The 12,678-nt window shown below is 35.5% G+C and overlaps 1 pseudogene; it reads left to right on the plus strand.

The window, feature by feature from the left end:
- Positions 1-9,017: 9,017 nt before the first annotated feature.
- LOC103606844 lies at positions 9,018-12,284 on the plus strand (annotated as a pseudogene).
- Positions 12,285-12,678: the final 394 nt, after the last annotated feature.

The following is a 12,678-nucleotide window of genomic DNA, read 5'->3' on the forward strand; positions in this document are numbered from 1 at the left end:
TACATTTGAAATCTAATAACTTCTTGGCCTTTTAAGAAATCATCTCATTTGTGAGTTTCAGAAAGATAAGGATTTGCTTTCCACTATATTCATGTGTGTTGATCAATTAGAGACTGACTTCAAAAATTCTGTAGTAAACAGCAAATCACAAGAGTTTTGAAGAAGTCAGCAACACAAAGCTTTATACCATAAATTTACTACTACAGAAGCTGTAGATGAGTACAATGAATGCTTAGTTCCACGTTCTAGCTAATGACATAATCCAAATTCAGATAAAATCCAAGGAAACTCTGGATAATCAAAATTCATTAATCTAAAATATATCTTTCATGTTTTCTTGTTAACTGACTCTATTTTCCTTGTTGCAAATTTACTAAAATAACTATTATTTGTTCAAGGTAGACTATATCTTTCTTTTAATCATGCATTATTTTACATAGCTTAATTTTTGTATAACACATCATGTCTATACTCTGATAAATTATAGCTGGTCCTATGAGCAAGCAGAACAGGCAATTGAAATGTTTAATCAATAAATTGGTTCTTGTTCTTTCAAGCCCCCTTTCTCAGAACACCAAATACAGGAAAAAGTAAGCAAATAATCATTAATGTAAGCATTATTTTTACATTAAATGTTATGTTACTATTCTTTTATTTTTATTTTTTTTGGCTGCTGGCCAGTGTGGGGATCCAAACCCTTGACTTTAGTTATTATTCTTTTTAAAAAATACTGTTTTCTTCTGTTCACTCTTTCTGGCATTTTACTCCTTCATTTGGGAATGGTTTCATTCTAATTCACTTCTTTGTAAAAAGAGAATGAAATATATCCATTTGTGTCAAATTCTTAATCCCTGAATCTTTGACAGATGGAATGAAATATTCAAATAGTCACTTTAGTAGCTTTGCTATATATTAGCCTTCCCACCCCCACCTTTTTTCCTGAATTGATGGAAAAAATGGATCAGGTCATCTGATGAAAATGAATCCCAAATCTGGATGTTGCCTCAGAAAAACAGGTTTCATTTCTAACTTTATAGTCACATTACAAAGAACAGAAATTATACTCATCTTTCATCATTAGCATTTTTCATCATATATATAATCATTTGATAAAAGCTACCAGTGCCCCCCAGGAAAAAAGACTGTTAGCATATTGTTCCACTGGAAGCTTGCTTTTATTGTCTCTTTGGGAAAAAGTGGAAAAGTAAACATACTGTTTTGCATTTTGTTATCTAGTCTGCAGACAATTTCATTAGCTAAAATAAACAATAAGACAATGTTTATCTTCCTAGTAATAAAACAATAAAATCACTAAAAAGCCATTATAGGGCTGACCAGTTAGTTCACTTGGGAGAGCCTGGTGCTGGTAACACCAAGGTCAGGGGTTCGGATTCCCTTACTGGCCAGCTGCCCGCCCCACCACCAAAAAACTAAACTAAAAAGCCATTACGGTAGAATATTTTTTGCTCCCGTCCTCTCCTCACAACGAAATCTCGAAGTCATGGGCCGGCCCGTGGCTCACTTGGGAGAGTGTGGTGCTGATAACACCAAGGCCACGGGTTCGGATCCCTATAAAGGGTTGGCCGGTTAGCTCACTTGGGAGAGCGTGCTGCTGACAACACCAAGTCAAGGGTTAAGATCCCTTTACCGGTCATCTTTTATCAAAAAAAAGAAAAGAAATCTCCACATGTCATAGGTTGACTAGACATTATAAAATCAGAATAAATTAAAAAGAAAATCACAAAATATTTACCGGTCATCTTTTATCAAAAAAAAGAAAAGAAATCTCCGCATGTCATAGGTTGACTAGACATTATAAAATCAGAATAAATTAAAAAGAAAATCACAAAATAAGCAGAATTATTCATATTATTGTACTTTTTCTACAAAATCCCAGGCAAAATTCATTGAACTATGAAAAAAATAAGCCATGATTCTTAAAATTTTATTTATTTTTTTATTTTAGCAAAAGGAATAAGCTTTAATGTAGTTCTTTTCTTTAATTCAAAATATTTTAACATTTATTTGTACATATTTGTGAGGTACAGTGTATTGTTTCAATACATTCATGTACCATACAGTGGTTTTCTTAGGGGAGATAGTATAGTTTTGTACTCGTTAGTCCACCACTTTTCTTCCCCACCCCCACCTCTGGAAACCATAATTTTACTCTGTGCTTCTATGAGAAATACTTTTTTTTTTTAGATTCCACATGAGTGATATCCATGTACTGTCTTTTTACGCCTGACTTACTTCACTTAACATGACAGCTTCCATTTCCATCCATGTTGCTGCAAATGATAGCATAGCATTTTTTTTTTTTTTGATGGCTGAATAATATTCCATAATGTCTACATACCAGTTATTTTACGCATTCATCCACTGATGGACATTTAAGCTGATTCCATCTCCTGGCTATTGTGAATAGTGCTGTGATGAATATGGGAGTGCATGTGTCTTTTTGATATACGGATTTCATTTCCTTTGGGTATATACCCAGTAGTGGGATAGCTGGGTAGTAAGGTAGATCTATTTTTAGTTCTCTGAGGGACCTCCATAGGTTTTCCACAGTGGCTATACCAATTTACACTCCCACCAGGAGAGTTCCTTTTTCTCTACATCCTCACCAGCACTTGTTATTTTTTATCTTGTTGATAACAGCCATTTTAACTGGAGTGAGAAGATATCTCATTGTGGTTTTAATTTGCATTTCCCTGATGATTAGTGATGCTGAGCATTTTTTCATGTGCATGTTGGCTATTTGTATATCTTCTTTTAGAAATGTCTGTTCACGTTCAAGTCTTCTGCTCATTTTTTAATTGGGTCATTTGGTTTTTTGTGTGTTGAGTTGTTTAAGTTCTTCATATATTTGGGATATTAGCCCCTTGTCTGATGCGTAGTTTGTAAACACTTTCTCCTATTTTGTAGGTTCGCTCTTCATGTTGTTGACAGTGTCCCTTGTTGTGCAGAAGCTTTTTAGTTTAACGTAGTCTCATTTATGTATTTTTGCTTTACTCTCCTCTCCCTCTGTAGTCTCACTTGAAAAAGTGCTGCCCACTCCCATTCCATGTAGCATTTCCCCTATGTTTTCTTCTAGCAGTTTCATGGTTTGGGGTCTTGAATTTAGGTCTTTAATCCATTTTGATCCAGTTTTTGTGTATGGTGAGAGACAGGAGTCTAGTTTCAATCTTCTGCATGTGGATATCCAGTTTTCCCAGCACCATTTGTTGAAGAGGCTGTCCTTCCGCAATATATATTTTGGCACCTTTGTCAAAAATCAGTTGGCTGTAAATGCGTGGGTTTATTTCGGGGCTCTCTATTCTATTCCACTGGTCAATGTGTCTGTTTTAATGCCAGTACCATGCTGTTTTGGTTACTATACCTTCATAGTATATTTTGAAGTCAGGAAGTATGATGCCTCGTACTTCGTTCTTTTTGTCCAAGATTGCTTTAGCTATATGGGGTCTTTTGTGGTTCCATAAAAGTTTTAAGATTGTTTTTCCTATTTCTATGAAGAATGTCATTGGTATTTTGATAGGGGTTGCACTGAATGTGTAATTTGGGTAATATGGACATTTTGATGATGTTAATTCTTCTGACCCATAAACATGGGATATTTTTCCATTTTTGTCTGTCCTCTTCAATTTTTTTCACTAGTTTTACAGTTTTCATTGTAGAGGTCTTTCACATTGTTGGTTAAATTTACTCCCAAGCATTGTATTCTTTTGGTAGCTACTGTGAATGGGATTGCTTTCTTGATTTCTTCTTCAGCTATTTTGTTATTGGCGTATAGGAAGGCTACTGATTTTTGTGTGTTGATTTTGTATCCTGCCACTATACTGAATTCATTTATTAGTTCTAGTACCATGATTCTTACAAATTTTAAAAGTATGAAAATAATAAGGCAGTTGAGTTATTCCTCCTTTCATATTTTTCTAATATTTAATTAGAAGTTGAAAGACAGTGAGATATACACCAATTTCTAGGTATTAACAGACCATTGATCTACAGATAAGATAGGAAGGTAAAAAGATGGTAGAGTTAATTAATCTTTAAACCATTCATCTAATAAACCTTTAATTCTCAAATATTTTTATTCATTAAGATGAAACTACAGCTTTCTTTTATATTCAATTGTTTTTCCTTGTTCCACAGAAAAGCTACTAAGATGTCTTTCTCACTGAAAGCATAGAAATTTTATAATGTTTTAAGACAAATAACTAAACATTAACTTCAAATACATAAAGTGGGAACATTGAAAAATCAGTTTATTGTTCCTTATTCAATGACATGCTATATTTCAAACATTTTGTTTCTCTTATTCTCAGAGGAGATGTATTATAAAACAATATTTAGATTTCTTCTAAATTCTGTTTTAAATTAATTTATCAAGTAATATTTATTAAGTATCTTTTCAATGCAAAGCAACAAAACACTGAAGAGTAAACAAAAATGCATAATTCTTACCCTCAAAGGGTTTACATTCTTTTGGGGGAAGGGAAGAGGCTGTGATAGAAAATGACTTTATTTTAGGAATTGAGACTGTATTGACTCTTATTACTAATTTAGATATCATGCTTTGGACTCCAAGTACTGTTAGATCTATATGCATATGATAGACCACACTTTAACACACAGATTGTGTTGAGCACTCTTCCAGGTACTATGCCAGTAACAAGGATAAATAACACACAGTACCAGCTTTTAGAAAACTTTATGGTGTAGTTGTAGTATTAATACTATCATCTTTTTTTTTTTTTTTTGTCTTTTTCGTGACCGGTAAGGGGATCGCAACCCTTGCTGTGGTGTCGCCCACACGGCGCTCAACCAGCGAGCGCACCAGCCATTCCTATATAGGATCCGAACCTGCGGTGGGAGCGTCGCTGCGCTCCCAGCGCCGCACTACCAGCGAGCGCACCAGCCATTCCTATATAGGATCCGAACCTGCGGTGGGAGCGTCGCTGCACTCCCAGCGCCGCACTCTCCCGAGCGCACCACGGGGCCGGCCCAATACTATCATCTTTTTATCTTCTTATACACCACACATATTCCTGCATCAATCTATGTTTAATCACACATTGGAACAGACCACTCACTCTATCTCCATCAACCTAAAATTATATGTATCATTCCGGTTCCACCTCTTCTAGCAATCCTTAATCAATGATTTCAGGCAAAGTGTCTGAGTAAAGTCTAAGATATTAAGATTTGAAAAAACTTAAGACAAATTTCTTTCCATTATAATTCTTAGCAAAGTACTAGGCACTTAACAGATTCCCCAAACAAACAAACAAACAATCAATATTATAGGCACAATACATAAAAATAAAGACCAGGGCTGGCTGTTTAGAGTGCTGAAGAGTAGTACTGATAATACTAAGGTCAAAGGTTCAGATCCCCTTATCGGCCAGCTACTCCCCCAAAAAGACTAAAATATCCTGAACTTACTATTTTTTTTCAAAAAGCTTATCCCCTGAGACAGCTTTTTGATGTGACAACTTGTTGAGGCTACAGACTCTAGTTATTCAATTGAATACTAATTTAGGTGTTCCTATGAAGGTATTTTTCAGATGTAATTAAAACCCTCAGTCAGTTGACTTCTAGTAAGAGAGTATCCTGGATAATCTGGAAAGGCCCACTAAATCAAATGAAAGTCCTTAAAAGCATAGTTGAAGTTTCCTTGACAGAGACAATAAATTCCATCTATGGACAACAGCTTCCGTCTGTCTGAGGAGTCTGAGCTGGCCAGTGACCTCCCTTTCTTGGTTGCCTGTTCTGGTTGGACTGCTTAGCCAACCAATTCTTGAAATCAATCAGTCTCTCTCTCTATATATATCTCTCTATATATCCCTTACTGGTTCTGCTTCTGTGGTTATGTTATGGAAAGGATACAGCAAGGAAGCTCCAGACACTTGGAGGAAAGGAGAGTCAGAAAGTTTATTACTCTATTGGGGCCCAGGTGAACTCGTGTTCTGAAATCCCAGGACCCGACCCTGAATCTTACAAGGCTTTTTATAAGCAGGTTAGGTGGGCCCCTTTAAGTTTTGGTTTCTCTGGATTCACGTGACTTGAGCAGGCAGCTGATTATTAACTGCACTGACTTCTGGGGGCCCTGGTAGATAATAAGCACAGTTAGCTACAGGGGCACTGCACAAGCATATAACAAATTTTAATTTTTAGTTTTCCCAACAGTTAAACACTGACTGATACCACCTAATTATTCTAAATTATTATATTAATACATTTATTACACAATATTAATACATTTATTATTAATATAATTTAAAATTATAACACAATTTTAATTATAATTAATTCTAATTATGATATAATTATATAAAACAAAATATAAGATTATACTATAATTACTAATTATAATTAATTACATTATAATTAGAAATTATAATTATTGTAATTATTATGTTAATATATTTTCTAAGAATGTGTGTCTCTGCCTTTTAATTGGAAAAGTAGGTATTTTATTAATGAAAAAGGCAAGTGTTTTAAAAAGTCAGTATATATCATTGTACATGTGTATATAAAATAAGACGTATACACAAGTTTGAATGAAGATGAATGGGAGAACTAATATAAATCTGGATAGGGATTTCTAACAATTCTTGGCCTAAACTTCAGTTTTCAATTAAAGAGACCCAGTTACAGAGAACAACAATCAACATATACTTTGTTTTCTGTGCCCAGAGTACTTCACTAGGCATTGAGGGTGTCAAAAAAGGAAAAAGAAGGCTGGCCAGTTAGAATGTGGTGCTGGGAATACCAAGGTCCAGGATTTGATCCTTGTACTGGCCAGCTGCCACCCCGTTCCCCCCAAAAAAAGAAAATGAGGACATGGTTTTATGTAAAAGTTGCTTAACATCCTGAGGCAAGGTGAATGTGTAGAAAGTGTATATAGAAGAGGAGGGACCATATAATGAATATTTATCATATACTAGATAGTATATATACATATACTATCTTATTTAATCCTCATAACAATCTAATGAGGTAAAAATTATTATTTCTATTTCACAGATTGGAAAACTGAGGCATAGAGTTGTCCAAGGTCACACAGCCAACAGGTGGCATAATCAGAATTTGATCACAAGCCTATCTAACCTTAAAGCTCTGACCTTTTCTTCTGCACTGTAGACTCTTAGAAGGAAATGGTTCTCTAACTGTACATGCATTATTCACTGAGCACTTACTATGTGTCTGACCACTTTATTAAGTGCTTTTGTATATTGTTTATTGACTTTTTACAACCTTCTGAGGTAATTGTTGTCATAATCTCCATTTTACAGATAGGAAATGAAGATAGAAAATTGACACAAAGGAACAGAGTATTAGCCAAGACTTCAGAATCATTTTAACTCAGCACCCTGGTAATAGGGAGTAGTCCACAATGAAAGGGATCAGAATATGACACCCTAAAACATTCCACTTTGGCACAGGGATTATTTTGCGCTGAAGGCAATTAAGAAAGAGCTAACACAGAAGGAGCACTCTGTACTCCCCGCTTCTGTCTAAAAGCAAGGCATGAATTTCCCTTTTGTAAAAAAAATTTACATTTGTAAAGATGTCCTCTCCAGTACCAGGAAGATAACGAGACAACTCTTCTCACTTGAGGCTGCATAACAAATCTTATTAAATAACCTTATTATCATCCATTTCCTAGTCACCTTCATACATCCCCCCAACCCACCAGAAGCCCAAAGCCCCTTTTCGTCTCTCGTCTCTTTCCCATACTTTATCTTTGTGTAGTCTCTTCTCCATACTTTATCACTTTTTATTAAAATGGTACTATACAAGCCCCTGGGTCTAACTGCCTCTTTGGGATTTTCACTTTTCTATGAGGCCTCCCATGTACATACAAAATAAAACTTTTCTCCTGTTAATCTTTTGTTAATTTAATTCCAAGGCCCCAGTTACTAAACCTAAGAGGGTAGAGGAAAAGTTTTTCTTCCCCTATAGTAACCACTCGTATGGGGGGGATGGGGTAGTGGAGGGATGTTTCAGTAAATCTAGCATATAGTACAGCTACTCATTTAACAGTCAGCATGCAGACATCAATCACTTTTCTATGAGGCCTCCCATGTACATACAAAATAAACCTTTTCTCCTGTTAATCTTTTGTTAATTTAATTCCAAGGCCCCAGTTACTAAACCTAAGAGGGTAGAGGAAAAGTTTTTCTTCCCCTATAGTAACCACTCGTATGGGGGGGATGGGGTAGTGGAGGGATGTTTCAGTAAATCTAGCATATAGTACAGCTACTCATTTAACAGTCAGCATGCAGACATCAAAAGAAGATGTTTGACAGAAATAATTACTGCAGGGATAGAAGACTTAAAATGCTTCAGGTAAAGCATTAAAAACAAAAACAAACAAACAAAACTCAACACTCCCAAAGCTTTCAAAATGAAAATCAATGGGTGAGGAACATGGGGTGTTTATAGACCAATCACATATACTTTGGCTTACAAAAATCAATGTAAAAGTTGGCTTAAAATCATTGTACTACATAAATTAGAGCAAATATAATTAACGAACCTAGTTTACATGTCTTTTAACAAATTTCCAAGGTCTAAAATCAACAAGAAAGTGGAGAACAATTGAAGATACTTGTCTTGTATACATATTTCACTCACTGAAAGAACCTGGGAATCACGAGGACAAAGGGATAATGCTAATGTACAATTATCCATCCTCTTCCAAATCACACTACTTTCTAAAAGGATTTTATGGTTCCCAACTGCTTATAGTATAGAGTATATACTAAGCATGGAATAAGAGGTCTTTCTGACCCCTGTCTACTTTCCTGTCATCATCTCCCACCATTCTTCCACATGCAACCTCGCTATTTCACTATTGTAAATTCTTAGTATTTCACCACAGGAGAGGTTAACAAGCTCTCTTTGAAAAATAGCTTGAGTGGCAAATAGATTTTAAAAGATGCATATCATATCCCCCTTGGAAATTCAAAATGAACATCAGCATATTAAGGTGTGGGGGGGCGGGCATGTTGGAAGGATTCGTGAGAAAGTGAGTAAATTAAACAAGGGCTACACAATTAGTGACAGATTGCCGTGTCCCCTGCTCCCAAAAGGTCAAGTATTTAGAATGAGTAAGGAGATAAATTATCAGTCTTAAATCAGTATAAGAGAAAAAGTTAAAGCCCATGCACATACCACCCATTTCAGCATTCATCTGGCAGAATCTATTCCCAACTGATTTATTGGATTTTGGCTAATCAACTAGTTACTTTTTCCCCTATTAAATGTAATAAAAAATATGTTTAAGCTATATGCTTCAATTAATTCTAAATCATTATTGAAGTAACACAAATCAAAATATTATATATATTCACTTATGTATTTATCTTTAAACAGCTCTTTTTTAAAAAGGTAGATTCATGATAGAAATTCAATGTGTGAACTGCAATTCCTTTGAGAGAGGACAGCAGTTATAACTCTTTCATTTATACTTGACGTTTTCCATTAGCCTTTCTTAGAATTCTCAGTAAACGATTACTTGTACTCACTTTATGATTTAGGTAAGGCTCAACAGCCACTTCCTCTAAATAAGGAAACCAAGGTTAAGAGAGGTTAAATGCCTCAGAGCAGATCAGATGTGGATCTAGTTATATAACTGTGGGGTTCTCAGGAAATAATTTACTTTTTCCTTCAAGCAGGTATAAACATACTAAGATCTGTGATATTACAGACATTCCAAGTAGCTTTTTATATTTTAACCACTTTCCTTCACTCAAAGGCACTTAAATAGTATTACATAACAGTAAAGAAGTATACAAAAGAATGGGTATAAATGCATGTTATAATCAAATGTAGGAATTGTTATTAGTAGCACTAGTAACACTTCACTACTTTACTAAATAAAAATTATATAATAATTGCCATTTAATTATAAACTGGAAAATCCTTCATTTGAGGAATGAATAATAAGAAACATAAGGTGTTAATGCTGAAATTAATTATAGATACATTAATGATATTCACACTTGTTATTAATATGTTAATCACTAAGAACTTAAGATATGCCAAGATAGGGGCAGCTGACTTATAACAGAAGGTCTTTTCAACAGAGGCTGTATATAATATCCGTAAATTTTGTTTCAGAATAGGGAGAGAAAGTTCTTAGAAAAACATATGAGCAAATATGTAAAAAAAAATGTACATGTAACAAATTAGTTCTCTATGAAAATATGAATAATCTATTTACAACCCATTGCTTATATTTGTTTTTCTAAATTAGTGATTATGACATTAAAAAAAAAATCCTACCATGATGTTTATTCTCAATTGTACATGTAACAAATTAGTTCTCTATGAAAATATGAATAATCTATTTACAACCCATTGCTTATATTTTTCTAAATTAGTGATTATGACATTAAAAAAAAAATCCTACCATGATGTTTATTCTCAATATCTTCTTACTGTTTCTTTTCTAACCTATATCTTTAATCTTCTGTATGTATGTGCCACTATAATCAGATGTTGTGAAAATTATTATACTGTCACAGGAAATGGATTTTGTGATCTCTGGTGGGAAATAAAGCAGACAGACAAATGAACCATTATGGGAAAAAAATCTTATCTTTTATGAAAAGTAATGGCTCAAGATATTAATGACCATCACCCCTGAACTCACTGCTGGATGCTGAGGAAAAAGAATTTAAACCCCTTAACTCCGAAATAAAAAGGAATGGCTTCTTTAAAAGACCAAACCCTCTTTTTCCATATTATGTTTATACTATAGTAATGGGAAAGAGATGTTGCCAGAGTGAGAAACTGCCTTAGAGTATACTACCTCAACTCTTCACTGTAAAATGGTAACTAACCATTATTTAATAAACACTTTAAAATACTCCAGAAAATAAGAACCATTTAATTTTTAAGAGAGCAGCCTTAAAAACAATGTAAAAGTATTTATGCTTTAAAGAAAAGGTTAAAAAGAAAAAGAAAAAGGTTAAAGGCATAGGCATGGATGTGGGTGGCGACTAGTTCAAGCAGAGCCTCTCTCTGCTGCAGGAGCTTGTCCTAGGCGTGGACTTTGTGGGTCTTGACATAGAGTTCATTGGCCTTTGTTCTAACCTGTCTGGGCCCCAGCAGATCAAGATTGTCTGTGTTTTCCAGTACTGAAAGAGAATCAAACAACTATGTAGCCCATTTGTGTAACTTCCTTTTCTTCCCTACAACGTTTGGGATTCAGAATTCTCTTTTCAGGCTTCCAGTGTTCAGTTTTTGAATTAGTATGGCTTCAACTATAACAAGTTTCTCAAAAACTTGTTAATCCTGTATATGATGAAGAACAGGAGAGGAAAATTAAACACAATATGGTAACTGGGAACTGGAGAGTTTGCAGCTCTCTGGATGAAGACCAGATCAAGGTGGTGATTGATGAAGTGAGGTGGTAGCTGGACCTGGCCAAGGTAGGGGACTGGATGACTCTCTCTGGTATTGCTGGGTTCCAGGCCTTTGAGGTCCAGTTGGTGATGAGGCAGGCCCTCCCCAACATCTGAACGGTGCTGGAAGATCACAGAGTGGTAGTAAAAAAAAGTGAGTAAACAGCATTGCTGGTATCTTCAGAACACCTCTTGTGATCAGGATTGCAGTCGGAAGGAGAAGATTCTTCTCTCTGGAAGGGGCCATTCTGTCTTTTCCCAGATGCTGGTGAAAGCCCAGAAGCCCTTAGTGGGACATAATATTATGACTATCTGCTGCATCTGCATGAGAAGTTCTTCAGACCTCTCCGAGACAGCTACAATCAGTTTAAGCAGGATATCCGCAACCTACTTCCTGTTCTCATTGATACCAAGAACGTGACAAAGAATATCTGGAAGGAACTAAATTTCCCAAGGGTTTCAAATCTTTCAGAAGTGTATGAAGTCCTGAACAGTGATTTTAATCCCACCAAGAATTCTAGACCAGTCATTATTCATGCAAGGGAATGTGAAAAATACGTTGAGACAAAGTAGCCCCATGAAGAAGCATGTGATGTCATCTTTCGTGGATAAGTTCTTTTGAAAGTAGCACACTTGCTCCTACAGAGAGTGCATGGCAACGGGCCCACACCTGAGCCCTGCTTTTCCCAGGACCTCAACTTTTTGGCCCCTTAGGTGAACCAAGTGAATCTCATCCAAACTGGGGTCCCTAAGGTCAATTTTTCTGGTCCATACTCAGTGAGCAGCAAGTCTATCATTAGTTTCAGAACCTCTGCAAGTTTGATGTCAGGTAACTTACACAAAGCCAGTTTCTGCACCTGACCAATAAGTTTAAGGATGCTCAGAATATCTTCAAAGAGTACAGGGGCCACCTGACCTCGCAGGTCTTCTCGTATGGGTACTGGAGACGTTCCCCAAACATCAACTGCTTGATACAAGTCTGTGGTATAATTACCACCTGGGTCCTTCTCACATTTCTCCTCAGCATATCTAGTCCCTGAATGCAGCAAGCCTCATGTAGCCACTGTTCTGCCTCTATGCCTTTCTAGGACAGCTGTCCTGGGTTTTGTCTTTGTAAATCATATGCTGTTTGCAGATGTATCTGTATGGTCCTTGCTAGAAATTTTATGTTTTAAATGTGAAGTTCTGTAAACACCATCAATGATTTAAAAAAAAAAAAAAAATCCTTGCAGATTGTAAAAAGAAAAAAAAAAAA

The sequence above is a fragment of the Galeopterus variegatus genome, unplaced genomic scaffold, assembly GCF_000696425.1.
Source record: "Galeopterus variegatus unplaced genomic scaffold, G_variegatus-3.0.2 Scaffold6884, whole genome shotgun sequence".
In the NCBI taxonomy this organism is placed as follows: domain Eukaryota; kingdom Metazoa; phylum Chordata; class Mammalia; order Dermoptera; family Cynocephalidae; genus Galeopterus; species Galeopterus variegatus.